The sequence below is a fragment of the Gymnogyps californianus genome, chromosome 13 (assembly GCF_018139145.2).
Source record: "Gymnogyps californianus isolate 813 chromosome 13, ASM1813914v2, whole genome shotgun sequence".
In the NCBI taxonomy this organism is placed as follows: Eukaryota; Metazoa; Chordata; class Aves; order Accipitriformes; family Cathartidae; genus Gymnogyps; species Gymnogyps californianus.
In genome coordinates this window covers 4191636-4210429 of record NC_059483.1, presented here as the reverse complement: position 1 = coordinate 4210429, position 18794 = coordinate 4191636, and the positions used below count along the sequence as shown (strand labels likewise).

General features: G+C 40.7%; 1 long non-coding RNA gene across 2 annotated transcripts in view; it reads left to right on the top strand.

Annotated features, from left to right (window-relative positions):
* The first annotated feature begins 2127 nt into the window (after positions 1–2127).
* LOC127021642 (uncharacterized) overlaps positions 2128–18794 on the top strand; it is a 61859-nt gene continuing 45192 nt past the window's right edge. For both annotated transcript variants that reach the window (XR_007767250.1, XR_007767251.1), the window contains exon 1: positions 2128–2262. This is a non-coding gene — a long non-coding RNA (uncharacterized LOC127021642). The remainder of the gene's footprint in view (positions 2263–18794) is intronic.

Sequence of the window (18794 nt, the reverse complement as noted above, 5' to 3'; positions counted from 1 at the left end):
ATATTCAATGTTTTGGTGTTATCCGTTGTTCTGTTAGCTTCACTGCCCTGGAAGTCTCATTTCGTGGTCTTGTCTGAAGGGTTAGTGGGCAGATTGATATCGTTATATGGTTTGGTTCCTTCACTGGACTCTCCCAATATCTCCTCCGTTGTAACCCTGCATCATTGACTTCATTATAATAAATAAATCATGTATATAACAGTAGTGCTGGCTGAGAATAGAACTGGTTGTGTTAGGCACTGTAAAACTGTGAAAAAGAGACCTGAAGCACAGCAACAAGCCAAGAGGTGATGGTAGAAAGGTCTAAATATGAACTAGATGGACAACACCGAGGCTGGGACAGGGAAAGACATACAGAGGGAGCAATGTGATCCTGCCGACAACCCGCAATTCCTGTGTTTTTGTTTATAATTTCAGTCCTTTCAGTGGGTAGCAGGGCATTACTCTAAGCAGGATTCAACCACTCGCAAAGCTAAACGAACAAAGGAGGGGAGGGTTGTTGCAAGCAGTCAGCCAGTTTAGGTGAAAAAATATTCAATCTAAAGGCTGCACAGATTTTTAGATAGGTCCAATTTCATAAATAACTCATGCCCCAAGGGCAGCAGCATTGCCTTAAATTGCTTCCTGATACTGCTGCCCCCCCCCAGCTACACTGGCAGCCTTCACCATTTCAGTTTGCCTTCTCCTGATTCAATTTAGCAGTTCCTTTCCTCATCTTTTTAAAGATGTTCCAAATTGTAGGCTAATGGTTGGCAATAAACATTCAATTTTAGACCCAGACAGCATTTCCCATCCAAATTCCACATATGGGGCCAAAGTTGTGTGCACAGAAACACCCATTTTGCTGCTTTAGGGCTCCAGAACGGGCATGGAAATGCTTCAAACGGGCAAGCAGGTCTCCTGGGCAGTAAGGAGGAAGGCAGCAGCACGTGCCGGACCACTCTGCACATCAGACACACCAGATACCAGCAGGGAAGCACAAGTGACACAGAGCTTGCTTTCACCCTACACTGTGCTTTGGAGGAGCTGTGGGTCTGACTTGGGCTGTCTAATTAGTAGGGGCAGAAACATCTGGCTTGCTCATCTCCGTGGCCAGTTTCTGAAAGACAAACTAATAAGTAACCTCAGAAGATTGTTCCTATTTAAAACTTCTTCTGGAGGGCGATGGAAACTCTGGTTGATTGCCAACTCGAGCCTCGATATCTGAAATTATGAGAAGAGCATGTGCAGGAACATGGCAAATATAGCTTTTTTAAGACCTTATATTTCTTGCATTGGGGATGACAAAGCTGTGTGTTCACATAATGGCAGAAGTGGAATGCTGGAAGACTCTCAATAAAAGTGTAGTGTTGCTGCCTGTGCTGACACACATGTTTGAAATCATTATTTTTGCTAATGTCATTAATGAATTTGTACAGCCTGCTGCAGCAGTTCAGTTCTATCGTCATTCTATTCTCCAGGAAAATGTTAAAAGCGTACGCTGAGGAAAAAAAAAAAATCAAACTGATTTCCCAGCCAGAGAAAACTATTGCATCTAAATTGTACATTAACTGGGCTGTGTTCCACACAAAGGAACATGAACTTCTGCTGCACCATTTTTTTTCACATTCAAGATAATTATGTATTTGTCCTTGCCTTACCTTGTTCCTTTTTTGCAGCTCTAGTTACTTTTTTTCTAGTAAGAACTCATTTAAATGCTCAGATTAATAAAAGGACTGGTCAATGTGATGGGTTACATGAACAAAATCACGCGCTAAATCCTCCACTGCTGTTAACTGACACAGCTCCCAGTGACACACAGCAGCTGAGGGTCCAGCTCCGCCGCCTTTCTGAATTGAATACGAAAGTATGAAAAAATACCTTTGTATCTCAATAGTGTGTCCTCACTGGGTGATTTTTAAATATTGATTATGGAGTTTGAGTACTGTGAATAGGGAACAGGAGATCGTAAGGGAGTGGTGGGGCCCCAAGGGCACTCAGAGGCCTTGATGGCTCTGACCAGCCTCACCTGGAGCTTCCACCCACCCCACCCCTGGGCCTCTACTTAAGCTCAGCCCTGGCTCCTCAGTCTGGTTTGAGCTGTGCTGAAGGAGTGTTGGTCTCTAACTTGGTCTATGGCCCTAGTTCATCTGGACCCTGACCTGGGGCTGGCCTTCCTGACTGGACTTTGGACCTGCGTTGTCACACAAATTTGCTGGGTGATCTCAGTTCTTGGTTGAAGCTGCCTGTTGTCCCCGGACCTGCCCTGCTCATTGTGCTCAGGTACTGTGGAGCTGGGCTCTGGGTGGTGAGCTCCAGCCTGTGCTTGGCTCCCTGGCAGGAGTTCCTACCACCAGCGTGTAGGGAAGAACCCAGAAGTGTGTTGGGATGTGCTGCTAAGGTGTATGGGATGTTGTTGAGGAACCGTGTATTGATGGACTCTGAATGGCTTCTTGCAGGGCAGAGAGACCTGCTCTGAGACAGAAATATCTCTAGCAGAGAAAGCTGGTGTCACCTCTGTGATGTCCATCCCACCCTATGTACTACTGGAGGCCACAACAGCTGTGGCACAGGCTTGGGTAAAATCCCTGTACCTACTGGGTGGAGGAAGGGGACATACATAGATCAACACTCTTTGGAAAAGAAAAGATGAGGGGGAACTCGAGAAAAGCAAGATCTTGGCTAGCAGCAGACTTGAGAGCCCTTCTTTCTTGCTGGTGTATATATGCATTGCCTATAGGGTTGTAAGGAAAAGGCTCATTGCAAGCCTGAGAAACACTGACTTCAGAGAACATGCTGTGTATACTATGGGGAGGAAAATAAAAAAAGGCTTGAGAAGCACTGCTCTGAGCAATGGAAAGAAGTAGGAAGCAGTTGTTACAGAGCGATGTTTACAACCCATGGCCAAATGCCCAACTCCCTAGGGTACCTAGATTGTATTTTAAATTTTTTTACCTATATCTTAAGTATATGAAATAACATGGGTGCTACTGATTGTTCATACCTTCTTTCACTAGTACACCACAGCTTTTAGACTCTAATACCTGAAGGTTGCTGAGATGGTGACTATACACCACTTGTCTTCCTGTTGACAGCAGCTTCATCTCTGAAAGGCTTTTCCCTTGACAGACAGCATTTGACATTAGCTTTCCTTGGCATCTTCTTATTCTACCTGTGACTGGCTTCACCGGGTGGCATGGCATCTCCTACGCTTCTCTTACTAAATCCCTTGTTGGAGTACAGCCTTGTTCCAGTCGTGCTGTTTGTTAGCAGTCAGTGGGGCTCTTGTATCTCCAACAATAGAACCATGGCAAACACAGTTTTGCATGAAAGCGCACAAAAGACTTGGGGAAAAGCAGATTATAAAGTACAAACCCCGTAATAATCTCAGTAATATTCCACAAGGTAAATTTGCTTTCATCTCTGAAGGACAATAGGATTGTCATGGCATATGGGGAAAATAAAAGCAACTCTAATATTGCATAAACTTTCTTCCTTTTTTCTTCTCCTGGTTTGTCTCAAGACTGCTGCAACAAATCCTGTGTCTGAGAAAATCATCCAAAGTGACTAGACCTTGGATTCCTGCTTGTAGATGAGCCTAGAGGAGAATGTCCAAGATCTTTGAAGCTGAAAATTGAAAAATGAATAGCAGTGAGAAGCTAGATCTCTCAAAGCTCATGTATAGTGTTTCAGAATGCTTCACAAAGCTTATATATAATTCCAGTTAGCATATAAGCTGCTCATATGGTAATATGTTGGCTTCCTTTGCTGTTTCCTTGCAGCTGGTGAAGCAGGGAGAAAAATCAAGTCATAAGCATGTTTTAACCTCTAAATTTCACTATACCTGTAAAACAAGAGGTTGCATCAACCTTTGCAGGAGGGAGTAATAGCTGATAATTTATATGTGCAATTTGAGGAAAGCACAGTTCCATGGGGTGATTACTGCAATAAATAACTGAAGTAGAACACCCTTGTCCTAACATAAACCCAACTTCACTTTTCCCAATACTCTGCATGAAGAACCTGATCTGGGGCTGGGAGGGTGTGGGGGAGGGACGGAAGCTAGAAGAGAAGCATATGTAACCTTCCCATGGAAGTCAAAGGGATCAGAACTTAAGAATTTAAGATCCAATAGATGAGATCCCAATTTATTCTGCAGTAACATTGGTGATGTTCTCATTGTGTTATGACAAGTAAAAATAGAGAGGCAGTAGCAAAGGCAATATATGCTATTGTATAGGTAAACTGTTTAGGGCAAGAACTGTCCTTTTGTTTTATTGGAACATTACCTGACACAACCTTGTTCAAACCAATGAGTAGAATTTCAGTGAGCTGCAAGCCAAAATGATGACAACAGTATTACACAGCTGCTAATAATAAGTTGATGACCTTTGATAAATATTTTTGGCTTAGCTTCATTTTAATTTAAGAATGTCTATATGTAGCAGAAACATCCATAAAGTTAAAAACTCCTTTCTAAAACAACTAAAATGTTAGTTCCCACTGCCAGCCCTGCAATGTGTTTTGCTGCAGGAACCTGCGCAGTATTTGTTTTCTCTCTTTACTGTGGCTTTTGCGATTTATGTTTTTTCCCCACCCCTGGTCTGTTGCTACGCTCAATAAATAAAATATGGGACAGAGCAGTACGGAAACACATTCCAGAAAAGAATTTACTGGGATGTGGAGAAACAGTTGCAAGGTTGCTCCACAGCATAGTGGAGTACCTGACAGAGGATGTCTCTTTACCCCCTCTTTTCTATTCCCCACCATGTCCGCACCTGGCTGTGCTCATTGTGAGGTCCTTGTCTTGCCCTCACTTCAGCCATGTGCACTCAGGGACTTCTTGGCTGAATATTTCTTCTGGCGTTAGCTGCTGCAGGGTGGCAGGAGGAGAGGGACAAAAGGAGATAGGTTCTCTGGTGAGAACCAAGCCTACCATGAAAAGCTTCAAAGGTCAACAACAGCTTGAGTCTCACCTGGAAGCCCAAAGGCAGCCAGCTCATCTGGCTGAGCAGCAGTGGGACATGCTCTGAACAAAAAGTTCTGCCTACCAGGCAGGCAGCCACTGTCTCGCCTTCCAAATGGCCTCCGAGGGCAGCCTTGAGCAGGGCTTGCTGCTGTACTCTGAAGTGGCAGTCAGAGGAGGAATTATACTGTTTCTCATCCAAAACTGCCTGGCCCAGCAAACACATATGAGAGTCTTCTCTTTGGTTTTGCTGCCAACAGAGCATCCAGCAAATTCCCTAAACTCTGAGCTCAATCTACAAACCCATGGCTTCGGGCTCCCAGCCCCTCGCTTTGTGACTGCTACCCTGCTATATTGCCTTCACCGGCGGTGACCCAGCCAGGCTGCCCTCGCCCAGCCAGACCTCATTATTCTTGTTGCCATTATGGTAGAGCCTAGGTGGCTGTAATTACTGTGATTTTTTTTTTTTTAATGTTTAAAACCAAGCAATAGATATCTAGCAGACTTGTTCCACTGGACTAGTGCCTGTAGACATAATGAACATCTCTAGCAGGGAATTACTACACACTGCAGATGAGGTAGCCTATAGCTTAGTCCTCATCATGCTCCTGGGTCTTTAATCAAAGAGAAGTTGACAGAAATTAGAATTGAATGCAGAAATGATTTATTGGCTTTCTGCCCACAATGAAGACTTTTTTTTTTTGAGTTAAAATATTTTCTTTGCTGGAAATCAAAATGTGTGTTTCATTTTTCAGTTTCTAACTCCTTTTTAAACTCTGCAGCAAGAGTTCTGGAAATATCCTAAATTAAGAAACTCAGAATAAAACTCTTGTGTTATTTTTTATTTTTGTCAAATGACTGTTACTCAGACATGACCCACCTGACATACTTCATGATTGTGTTCCCCCAAACTCTATTTTTCAGCATGTGAGTTCTTCAGCAAAAAAAACCCCAAACAAACCCACCCCAAAAGCCCACAGCCTTCTCCATCTCTGAAACAATAACACTTAACTCTGATGTGTGAAAAAGAACAAACATCTCTCGGTCCTCAGGGTGGAGATTCATATACCTTTTACCAGTCAAATAATCAGTCTGAGATCCCATTACTGTCTGGCTCTTCCCTCCTCCTTAGCATGTTCACTGCGCTGTCAATTGTTCTGGTACATTCACAATGCTGCACTTCAAACTGCGTTGGTGAAATAACAAAGGTTAACAGTATCTCTTTTTTCCTCCATCTTCCCTCTTCCTGGTGTATTTCTTTCACTATTTATTGACCATGGTTGAGACTGGAGCTATCTGTTACAGAACTATATATTGGCATTTTTTTGTACCCCAAATGACAGAATTCTATGCTGTAACAAGGTACTGTGCACAGATGTTAACTATCAATGCTTGCAATCAGCACTTTATCACATTAATTCAAGTAACAATGGTTAAGTTGCTAAGAATACAGAATGGTAGGAAAAGATGTTACTTACCATCTGGTCCTTTCAAGGATTATTTTTAGGCTGAAGTTTGGGTTCACGTGGCGACCAGCACAGAAACTGAATGGTCTACATGGTGTAGATGTTCAAGCTTTGAGTAGATCTGTATGTTGAAACTAGTGGGTGAAATAAACTGTAAAGGTGGTGTTAGAGGCAGATGCTAGCTAAACTTCTGCAATCTGCTATTGTGACTACAGCACATGATATAGAAGATTTAAATCACTGACAGAATTGGGTCTTCAGGCCATAAAGATAATCCATGTTCTGTTGTCCTGTCCAGTGTACCTGATGGAGTGCATGAGCCGCAGTGCCTGTTACAAGAAAAATATAGCTGGTGACAGGTGATTTTAGTAGAGCTGACAGTAATGTATGAAAAAAAAAGTATCTGACCTTCTTAGATGTTGTTTCTATCTGTGCCTACTTTCGCAAGAGTTCAGGAGCTGCTCTCTTACCATGCTCACTGGTTCTGCACTTCTTCATTTTACAGCAATCCCAAACTGCATCCTCTAATTCATTTTCTGCATGTACCTGCCTAGCTGTATTTATTCCATCTGTTTGCTGCAGGAAGTGGATTGGGCCAGAGAAGAGGCATTGGTGCAGGAGTCAGGCGTTTTAGGTCATGAACGATGACGTGTGGGAATGTGAACAGCTTCATAAGCTAATTCCAGATCCAGAAACGAGCTCTGGACCAGGAAGCCGTCAACGCAGCCATGGGAGGGTAGTGCAGGGTCCAGGTTAACGAGCTCTTCTAAGAAACAGGTTAATGTCTCTGAATTTTGAGAGATCTTGCGCAGACCTGGGAACTTTCAGAGGCTGTATGTTATAGCTGGGAGGCCAAACATCAACCTAGATACTTGGAAGGTTTTTCTCTCAATGTTTTTATCTTCCAGCAGCCCATAAATGAAGAGCAAAGTACTTTGTTGTTGTTATTGCTGATCAGCTTCTGTAAACAGCAGCTAGGAAATAAGCAGCAGAAGCTGTAAATGAAATCAGTACAAATGCCTTGGTCACCCTCTACTGTGGGAATGTTCTGTAATGAACAGCCACATAAACAAAAGTCTTTATTAGGACTGAAGAAACTGGGATAAGAATAAATTGCCTGGATGTATCTCATAAGATAGCAATACACCACTTTTCAACTAAAAATATATTTAACATCCTGCCATTTAGGTAAATCTTTCCCCACTAGTCTTGTTAATGAAGACAAAAAACCATTAGAAGTTATCACCTATGTAAGTAACAAGAAGATTGCAGAAGACTTGCTGCGTGAGAAGCTGACCCACTGGAGAGCAGCATGTATGTGTCCTCGCTAACAACACCTCCAGGTTTCTATCCCGGGTGGTACGAAACAGAGTGAAGCTGGTTAAATTACATCAGACTTATGGCTTAATGACAAGGCTTTTACTTAATGGAGGAGACCTCTGTTACATGCAGAGTGGTGACTTTTTTTCAGGAAGCCTTTTCTTGTTGGCTGAATCACTATATTAAGATGGCTTCACATATGCTGCTCACAAACCCCTGTCAGGACATGCTGTCAGTCATTTTACCTTCTCTCCGCAGGCATACTTCAAGATGATAAAAAGCTTCATCAAAGCCAATAGGACTTGCATTAAAAACTATGATAATTACATCATTTACTACCTAAACCTACTTTTACTCCTATATTTTTCCAAGGTCTTGTATTATCTCTTCAGAATTACCAATTATTATCTTTTCCAACAAGAAAGGCATGTTCAGTGCCACAATTATACTCTATAGCAGGGATTCACATTAAAGCATCAGCTCCATTTGTTTCTCTTTAGTTTCCTGATAGAAAGGAAAATAATCAGGAAACCAAATATTTCCTGGGAAGTTATTTTTTAGCATTTGTTTCTTGCTCTCTCTGGAGAGGTAAAACAGCCTTGTTTCCAATTGTGGGATAATTTGTGTAATATAACAGGATTTCTAGATTTATTGTCTTGCGTTTTGTTTAGTTCATGACAAAAACATTTTGTTGTGAGGAGAAATAAATGCATAGTGATATAGGCTTGAAAGGGATGTGGGTTGTTTTGGGGATTTTTTGCTTGCTGAATTTACATTTTGTGCACAGTTGAGGATTTGCTCTTGAAGGATTTAAAATTGAGGTATTTGAATTGTTGAGAGATGAGAGGGAGTGGGTACTAGGGCACATGGGAATTTAACAATCAGGTTTGCACTGTTGAGAAGAAAAGATGGGCTATTTTTATTAAAAAGGTTTGTCCAGGTGGCAGGCTGTATGTATTCAAATACTGAATATTTCCTTCTGTTCACTTGACACAATACTGACTTTCACAACTAATGTTTTTCTTTTGCTCAATCCCATAAATACTGCATATTTTTCTTAGTGGAAGTTGTTACATAAGGCTAAAATTAGTTTAGATACTGTCATACTTTTGGAAGGAAATCTGAATGCTGTTCAGTAGAAGTGACATTGGGTTATATTGGAGCAAATGAATAGATGATGGTTTAAATGCCCCTCTGGAACATGAATACCAACATTTTGATTAATGTCTTTGTCATGGGCAAAGATTATTTAGTTAATGATTTGCAGTTTCCTTCGCCTGGCTCTAGGAAAAGCATGCCAAATCCCAGGGTGAAAGGGAGGAACCAAGCAGCTTGAAGTCATTGGGTTATTCATGTGTTTTCAGCATGTGCCCAAAAGCTCTTCTGGATCAAGCCTGAGGCTTATAGGGGAATAAAACTCATGAAATACTAGAAATAAAAATATCTCTTATACTCTTTGATTTACAGGGCTCAAAAGCTTAAAAGCATCGTGAGGGTGTGTGGACATGGCGCAATTCAGTGCCTTCTGCCGGCAGCCCTGCTAGCTTGTGGAAGCAGCAGCGGTGCTCCTTCCAGGCTAGTATACCCTGTGCCACTGTTGCATGGCAGTGACCTCTGGACAATGAACTGGAGCTCTGTGCTTTGCCTAGAGGCATGACACAGGGCCCAGGTTAATCATTTTTTGCAAACCTGTGCCGGCTTGTGGGAGCAACTCAAGTGCTTCTGCTCCGTGCAATGAGAACAGGAGGTGTTGGAAGGGCACAAGGCAGCGTCGTCCTGGCTGCCACCTTTGCCGGTGGGGCTGCAGAGCTAACAGCATCAAAGCCAGCAGCTGAGGCAGTGGGACGAAGCAGCGGTGGCCTTGTGATGGGGTAAAATGGCAGTGTTTCTGGGTTACCTGGGGCAGCAGTCCCAGCGGAGAGGGGAGCATGTGCTCGGATGACAGGACAGTGCCATCGGCATACTGCTGGTTTACTCAAAAGGCTCAGAAAGAATGATAAAAAGTTGGGGATCGTCATGCTAAATGCCTTTATCAGTAGGGATCTTAATGTTCACTTTTATCAGTAAAACCAGCTGTGATAATTCTGTATGTGTGAAAGAGCAGCCCTGTTCATGGTGCCATTTTCAGTTTCAAAGCTAATTTTGAACAAAACATTTCAATGTTTACATGTGAAGTTCTTTGTAAGCAAATTTATTTTTCAAGTCCTGTTGTGTACAGCCCGTCCCCTTCTGTTCTATATGCACGTTATAGTTTTCCTCTCCTCCCTCTTCCATTCATAGCTTTCACAAAGACTGAAATGGAAGAAGCCATTAAAGGTTTAAACAACTTAAGCAGTTACTTTTAAATTATCTTAACATGTTCAAAAACCTTGCCAGATTTACCCTTTGGAAGGTAGTAAAATAATTTTGAATAGAATGTGACCAGATAAAATGAATATGATTTTATTATTCATGAATACTTTAACCTGAATGCTTTAGTGCCTACATCTCTCTATTATATTAAATTATGGTGAAACATAAAACTGTCACACTGGGGTTTGTAGATTGATATTCCCAATGGATTCCCCTTATGTTTTTCTATAGCTATCCTTCCTGCTGCTAATGGAACCAGTCCTTTGATAACTTTTCTAGTTACATTCTACCTCGCTATTGACTGCTTCGAAGCACCTTCGTGTCTGGTTGGGAGGTTAGCTACCTCTTTTCACAGTGAACACACAAATAACCCTTATGTGTACCCACCCACATGTGTACTTTTGTATCTGGCTTGCTCTTTCCTATTTCTCTTCTTTTTTCGTATGTTCTCTCTGGGCAATTTTTCCCCAGACATCACACTTTAGGGTATACTTTTGGAGTGATGTTCAGATATTCAGGTGAGACTCCCATTAAAGTTAATGAGACATGTGGCTAAATGCCTGTGCACTGCATTAACAATACCCTTTACTGTTTATTGTCTGGCTTAGAGAAAAGGTCACATTGGCTCTTTCCTCCTAGTCCTGGATCTTTACCTTCTCCTTTAGATCTTAGAGGTCACTGAAAGAGAAGAATGTAAGGCACAGGGCCTTGCAATGCTTATTTTTTCAGCTGGCAACATTGTTCTTTTAGCTCCATTTTCTTTTTATATGGAGCTGTAGAAATTACAGACCTAAGAGGAGCTTTTATCCCAAATTGTCAAAAGCACAGTGATGACGAGTTATTGCTGAAGCACCACAAGATTCACTACAGTGCTTTGTGCAGAAAATTCCACTGGAACCAGGAAGAAATATCAGATCTTCAGAGAAGGGACTTTTATCATGCTGTGTGTTTACTGAGTCTAGCACAATACGATTCTGGCTCTTGGCTGGGGGATAGCTTGCTTATCCCAATATAGATAATACATATTAACAATAAATATTTGCTGAGGCACACTGATGATAACGCAGTACGCATTTTCACCTGTGTCCTTGCTTGAGAATTTTTGGTTAGAAATTCTGATGCTGTAGCAGGAGAAGGAGATGATAGTGAACACAGGTCTGATCTAAGGTGGGAGGAGATAGAAAAAGGGAAAGAACTGCAACTTCGCAGCTGTGTCCTGTGAAGTGAGAGTGCCTACAGTTCCAGCCCCTTCATCTGGGCTTAGGTTAGAGTAGCATCTGATTGATTAGGAAATTGGTGTTTCTAAACAATGTTACTAAATGTTCTAAATAATAAATGTTATTTAATTTCCTTGTGCCTTAGTCTTCTCGTGGGGATTATGATATTTAAGTCTTGGTAAACATGAGCAGAGAGCCTAAGGTGAAACGTGCAGTAAATGTAATCTTTGTAATGTGAGCAAGAGTCCAGCTGTAGACCCCTTTTCCATTCATCTTATTAGCCCAAAGGTAATCTCTGTACTCTATTATAATGGAACTTCTCTGGTATAATGAGAAGTTAGCTATTCAACACAGTCCTCATCAACATTGTATTTTTTCATGTTTCTAAAGCTCAGTAGAAAATGGCATTAACCATTGTATTGAGTCAAGGAGCTGAAGTACAGCGAGGTTAAACACAGCTTTTGCACTAAAAAGGAAAATGAGACTTAGATTAAAATTCTGAAGCCAAAAAAAAGATAAATACATTGGGAGAAATGAAACATTAAAATTAAATGACTAGCATGGATGGGTGAAGTTCAATATAAGTAGGAGTGTTTAAGATGAGAAGGTTTTTATCCAACAGTGAATTGGCTAATGATGTTGCTAATGTGGGATCCTACAGTTGACAGTTTGTTTCTGAAGGCAGATACTGTCCTAATGTTGCTGCCTTGAGAGCTACAATTATATAAAAAGAACAAGCCATTCATCAGTGCGTATCATTATTATACAGTCCTTTTTGTTCTTCTCGTCTTTGTTGTGAGTAATCTATGGGAGTGGAAAGTGTATTTGTATGGAAGACAGGCTCAGAGCTGCACACAGCTCAGAATCTGACCAATGTTTTCCATTAAGTGTTTGGGGAAAAAAGAGTGTAAAAAAAAAAAAGAGAAATCTAAAAGAGCTGATAGATAAAACCAAGTATCTGATCAAAAGGATTTCCAAACAGAGAGCAATGTTTACTAACTTTCTCTGGCAGCGAGGTGAACTGTGATATTAGCCTGTATGGACAGAAGTATTATTTTGACTATTTTGCTCTTTATACAGGGAAAGTGCAAGTATTCCATTGCAGAAGGCAGGAACTGATTAATTGGTTAATTAATAATGGTGTCATTAATATGCTTATTACTCATTTCCTCTGCAGTATCACACAGGTGTTCCAGTTCGTAGACTAAATAGCTGATGTGCTAGGCTCTGTACATGCACTGAATGAAATGTGTTTTGCAGGAAAAGAGCGGTCGCTGAATGCAATGTCCTCAAAGGGCTCTGATTTTTCCTTCCCAGAAGCTCTCCAAGGGCAGCTGCCCTTGCTGTGGAAAGGGCTGTCCTGCACATTCTCACAAAGCTGTCGTCTTCCTCACGTTGTTCAACATCTGTGTGAAATACTGTGTCAATTAAATTAGCATCTAGCTCTAGGTCTTTGATACAAAGAAAAGCATCTGAAAAGCATCTGTTTTCTGTTTCCAGCCATGGTAAGCCCCTATTGAAGACTGATTGGTTAACTTGCACACTGGGTGGCACAAGTCCCTGTTGTTTGCTTATATAGTAACGTATGCAGAGGAGGGCAATTCTTTCAGATCCATCGAGGTGACTTGGGAAGCTAAGTCCTCATGTAAAAAGGGATATGGGAATTACAGCTGGGCAGGTAATGAATTGTGAACAAAATATTTCTTTTCAACACTTATGAAGTTTTACTGCAACCGTAGTAGTGTTTTATTTTTATTAGAATTTAGATTTCTAATCGAAACCACGTTGAACATTTTTGACCATTCTGAAGCTGAAGTCTAGGGTGTAAGAAGTCATTGCAAGTGACCTTAACATGTAAGAAGCTTCGAATTACCTGCAAGAAGCTGAGAATCAATATTTTTAGAGAGGGTGGAGATAGAAATGGAGATTCAAGAAAAAATTTCCAATCAGCTGTATTAGGAATGTAAGAGACTAGTCTCACTGAAAATTGATGGAAATTAGGAGCTTGGTTATCTATGTGTCTCTATGTAATTCTGATCAGAAGCAAAAAAGGAGGTGCAGTCCTCCATTTTTAAAGTGTATGAATGAAATTCAGAGAGAAGACTGATCTGCAAAGCTGACTTGGGTTTTGGCTATTTCATTGACTTTGTGCCTTCACATATGCAGTCTTGCCTGTGAGACTACAGCTAAGAGATGTAACCTGGAGGGGGCTTGAGAAATTGCTGGAAATGGGTTTACTAGGCAAGTTTCTTAATTTCCTCGGTCCACCTCTTTTCTCGTGTAGTGAAAAGGAGATTATTTTGCCCTTTCCTCTCTACTTCTTAATGACTGTAAATTTGCTGCATTGGAAGCTTTCACAGGTCCTGAAATGTAAAAGGCAGGACACACCTGCTACACAAGAATAAGTAATAATAACAGTAATTGCATGACTAATACAAAAGAATTGTTGATGAGTCCTCAGTGGAATTAAGTGATGAGGATGCTCAAATGAACTGCTCTATTTGCTTACAGATCACTGTGCTCCTAATTGTGCATTCTAGCCGTTGTTGGAGTGTTACATGGGAGTTTGGGAAGTATTTTTGGACTCACAAATGATAGGTAAAATGTCAGGTATCTTGAAAGATACCCTAGCTCCTCACTTGAGAAGACTCAGTATTGATTTATATAAGACTACATCACATCCATTTAGACAGGTATTCTGCATGCTGTGTATTTTTTCATATTTGACTGCTGCCCACAGTGAAACTGTAGCTCTGAGTTCCCATGTCGGCATGGAAGCGTAGCCTTTAACTTTAATTGTAAAGAGCATCTGGCCCTCTTACCTTCTGCTTGCCCCATCTGAGGTACATCCCTCAGATGGTGATAGGGAGCAGCCTTGAATTTGATAAAGAAGTTGGCTACAATGCAGTCCTGCAGTTTAAATGCCATGACATTTCCTAGTTATTAACATAAGAACATTAAATTAAAATTATGTTCCACGGGGACTGTAGCTTCGTATGGCTTGGGAGAATTCACTTGCTTATTCAATGAGACTCGAAGAGTTTAAGCTGATTACATTTACAGTTAATACATTCTTTCCAGGGGTACCACTCTGACAAAACCAGGAGTCCAATTTTGCTCTGAGATGCTCTGACACAGCTCCCCAGAGTTCTTCCTAGCCCTTGCGAACGTACCTAACCCTCATCGGCTGTGAGCCAGAGAAATCACCTGAGTAAGCCTTCTGTGGCTGATTCTTTAAAGAGCCAAGTACTTGGACCCATTCTCAGCTGGTGTAAATTTGCATTGGCCTCATTGCCTTTCATGCAGCTATGACAATTTCCATCAGCTTGGATCTGCCCTATTGAGTTCTGAATGGCTTGAAAATGAATGCAAATGACTGCTTTGCTGAAGGTGGATATTTAAATGTATATATGCCACTCAATACCCTATGATTAAATCTCATTGCAATTAAACAAACATACATACTCCTAGCTTTCATGTGCAGTGATTTATGCCCCCAAAACTGGAGCATTGGCTTTTAGTTATTTGTTACCATTAATCTAAGAGTTCTGCTAAAACTGGTATATTGTTTCTACAGTTGTTATGAAATAAGATCTGTTGTTTTGCAGTAAATTGGAAACTATAACTTGTGCTTTGATTAATCTCTTTCTCTGAAACATGGAGGTCATCCCTAACTTCCAGATATTTCTATTCTCCATGTATATTAATTTCTAGTAGCCTGGGGTTTAATACACATTTCTCTGTTTCATTTCCACAATTAATGGTTGTAAGACAACACAGATAAAAATGCAAATGAACAACTTATCTTTATGCTTTTCAACTGGATGTTTACAATTGCAGTTACAGTGAGCCTTTAAAACTGCCCAAACAGCTTTTCCTGCAGATATGAAAATTATAAAGATACCTTTATAAATTACGGATTTTAAAAACGACTGTCATTTTAAATGGCTGTATTTTTTATGTTTATTGAAACTATTTTGAGTATAAATGCAACACATTTTTTGTTCTTTTCTGTAATTCCAGAGTAATACATGATATTAGCATAAAGAGAAGCCCATAGACATAAATATGTATATATTTTTTTTTTTTCCTCTGCAAAGATTTTAGAGTAGATACCCATAAGAGTAAGCATTTCTTGCAATGGTTGCCTCTAAGTTCTCCTCCCGGATGCACTGCTGTGACAACATCCTGGAATCAAATCTGAAAAAAAGCACAAGAAAATTGTGGATCTTGACAAAAACACGGGGCTGTTACAGCTGCAGCATAATAGGGGCACTGGGAAATTAAAACTTTTCAGTTTTCCCTGAGCTGCATTTCTACAGCTGGTAGTGAGAACTTAATTTCTGATTATGTGTTAGTTAAAAAAGAGCTAATACAGTTGGGAAGAGTATGTTCAAACAAGCAGGAAAAGTTTTCGTTCACCTTCTCGCAACTAAGGAATTGAACTAGGGCAAATCTAATAAGGAGCCCGTGAACATTGTAAATCTGCTGCCTTAAATGGACTATGTTTAAAATGCTTTTTTCCTATCCTAGAGATAGGCCAGTCTTCAGGAAGAATGAGATTTTCCTGTCCTTTCTGACAAAGAACCTTCTATTGCTGAGATGGGTTTTCATTTAAGTAACAGGTTCCTTCTTCAATAGACTTTATGGCTACATCTATAGCACCTGCAAAACGTGAGCCCTTGATTCATCCAAACTGGCTTCATGTCTACAGTTTTTGATGCGGCCTCTGAATGTGTGTCGGTAGTACAGCTTGAGCTTATGCTCTGCGTCAGTATGGGCCAGAGGCTATGGCGCTGGGCCAGAGGCTCCGGGACAAAATCAGCCTGGTACTAGAATCTACAAGTAGACAATATTGACAGCCTAATCCTTCATAGTCCATTCTGCTTTGCAATTTTTCACATCCTCAGTATGAGGCAAACTAAGCTGAATGGCAAAGAAGACTTATACTACAGTGAGAGTGAGACTACTAGACAGCGAGAAGTAACTTCAGACATCTGCAAGCCAAGTTCTGGAAGTAATGGATCTCTGAATGTGGCATGCGGTTTGCAGTGTAGGCTCTGCATATTTGAAGAGTTTTGGTAGAATAAATTCCTCACTTCACTGCATGGTGTAGCTATATTAGCCAAAACTCATGTGTTTTTATCAAAGTGATTTTCGTAGGAAATTATGTTACTATCAGTCTTTCCAGGTGATTAACTATCCTGTTATGTATTCCTGAATGTCTCTATATTTGCTCATCTTGTCTGTCAATCCAAGGTTTTTGTGCTTGCTCAGCTTGTCAGTGTGGTATTTGGAAATAGTAATGTCCCAGGCTGTGTGCTGGGCAACTTGTAGCTGCGAGTCTAAATTCAGAGGCTAGATATATTAATATACGTATTTCACGTCAGGGAAAATAAGGTGGCTAATCCGTGAGTGTGGCATGCAGACAGAGGAACATCTCTGACACCACATAACCTCACAGTCTACTTACACCTCCCTGACTTGAATATAGGCTCATCATCGGTGTTCTAACTCCAATGGTAATGTTAAAAATTGAGTTGAAGGTAGAAAGAAATGAAAGCATACTAGGAACATTTTCTCTAGGCAATTAAGGTGCAAGAAAAGTAATAAAGTGTATGCAGAAGGAAATGTTGGCTGGGGCAAACAGAATCTCATGACAGCTCTCAGCGGGCTGTTTTATGTAAAGAGAAACAGGCGGTGAATGCCTTAGGAGTGTAGTACATTTGTGTATGGAGCAGTGTATCCAGCACCTTAATCCAGGAAATCAAACCCAATATTGCATCCTTTTTATTTGTCTTCAAATACTAGTAGCAAATGGTATTAGAACTGGAATCAAGGCCACAGGTAGACTGGCCTGCCTTTTAGGTGGTTTCCTGTCATTTTAGGTCGGTATTTCCATGCAGGCTTCCACTGTGTTTACGCTGACAAGCATAATAGCCCAGAGTCGAGCTGGCACCATGTTGTTAACTCCATTTGCCTGTGATTCCACTTTTGTTGCAAGATGTATGTTAGAGCTCAGTATGATAATAAACAGAGTTCTGCAGAATTTTTGGTACAGATTTCTCATCACCTTTTGTGGCAGCTTTAGCTGAGCACTGAAAGCTGCATTAAGCATGTGGCTTTACAGCCACAGTGAAGAGAGTCTAAATCTCTTCTCTCTCTTTTCTGATCATGTCTTCATGACTGTAATTATATTTCTAAGTTATGTCAACTCCTACCTACCTGCCTAGAAAAAGGGTATTTGTTTCATCTTTTGCATTTAGCCATTTTATATAGTGGGGAAGGCAGTGTCCTCCGATGCTCTCATATTCAAGACTTGATAACAATTAATAAAATACTTGCTGTTTCTTTCCTATCTCACCTTTTTCATTTTTCTTCCCTGTTGTTTGCACAGAGGATAATACATGTGTTCTGAACTCTTACTGGTCCTCTCATCTTTATTCTCAAAATAAACAAAATATGATCAAGCCATATTTGCCCATGGAAAACAGGGTTGCCTTCGTCAACATGATGACTTCTGAGGGAGCACTGAATGGATTTGTGGCAAATTTCTCTCTGCACTAGCAGTTCTGTGAGAGGCAACACCATTGTCTGCTGGGAAGATAATGCCATGGTAGTAGAGCTCTTCTGCCACCCATCGAAACTAAGAAAGCTTAGTGCCTTGGCATGGTTGATTTTCAAGGTCTATCATTTGTCTGGTCTTTATCACTTGGGTACCAGCTTTCCTATCCAAGACCTGGACAGGCTCTAGACTGCTCTTTCGCTGAGATAAAACATATTCAACCTGCTATGACTAAGCTTCTATCCTGCTAAAATGCAGGCTTTCTACTATTAATCATTAACTCAGGCTTGAAGATCCCTTTTCTATATCAATATCAAGGGATCCTCATTGAAACAGCAACCCCTACTTTTTCTGAGTTTGGCAAAATCCTAGTCCTGAGGAATTCAGTTGCTAGGTTCCTGGTTGTCGGGGGGGAAGAAGGGGAAAGACACTAAGCCCTAAACTTGCAGCAATTCACCTACATGCATATAAATATGAAGTGACCTTTTGAGAGGTGGGAAAGAAAGGAAACAGAAGCAATAGAAACAGACTTTTTTTTTTGAAAGAAAGCTTTATCAATAAAGGAATCTAAATTCTCTTATTCTGGAAAAATGGTTAGAGATCCTGAAAATGGTACCTTATTGTATTTACTATAGTATTTACTACAATATTATGTTTTTCTTTCTATCTCTGAGTTTAACAGTACCATCTGTCAAAAATATTAGTAATGGAGAAATACACTGGATAAGGCAAAAGTAATTACTCACTTTCCTTTGGTCCAATTTACAACAGCTTTAGGAAAAAAGAGCAAATAATAAAGTTCCCAGGCGAAATCTGAGCTTTTTGTATCACCTTTTCTCTAGTATCCTCTGCAGAATATAATTAAATCTGCCCTTGGTAGATGAGAAGTAACACTGCTCTTTCATCTCATACATATGTGTGCATTTTGC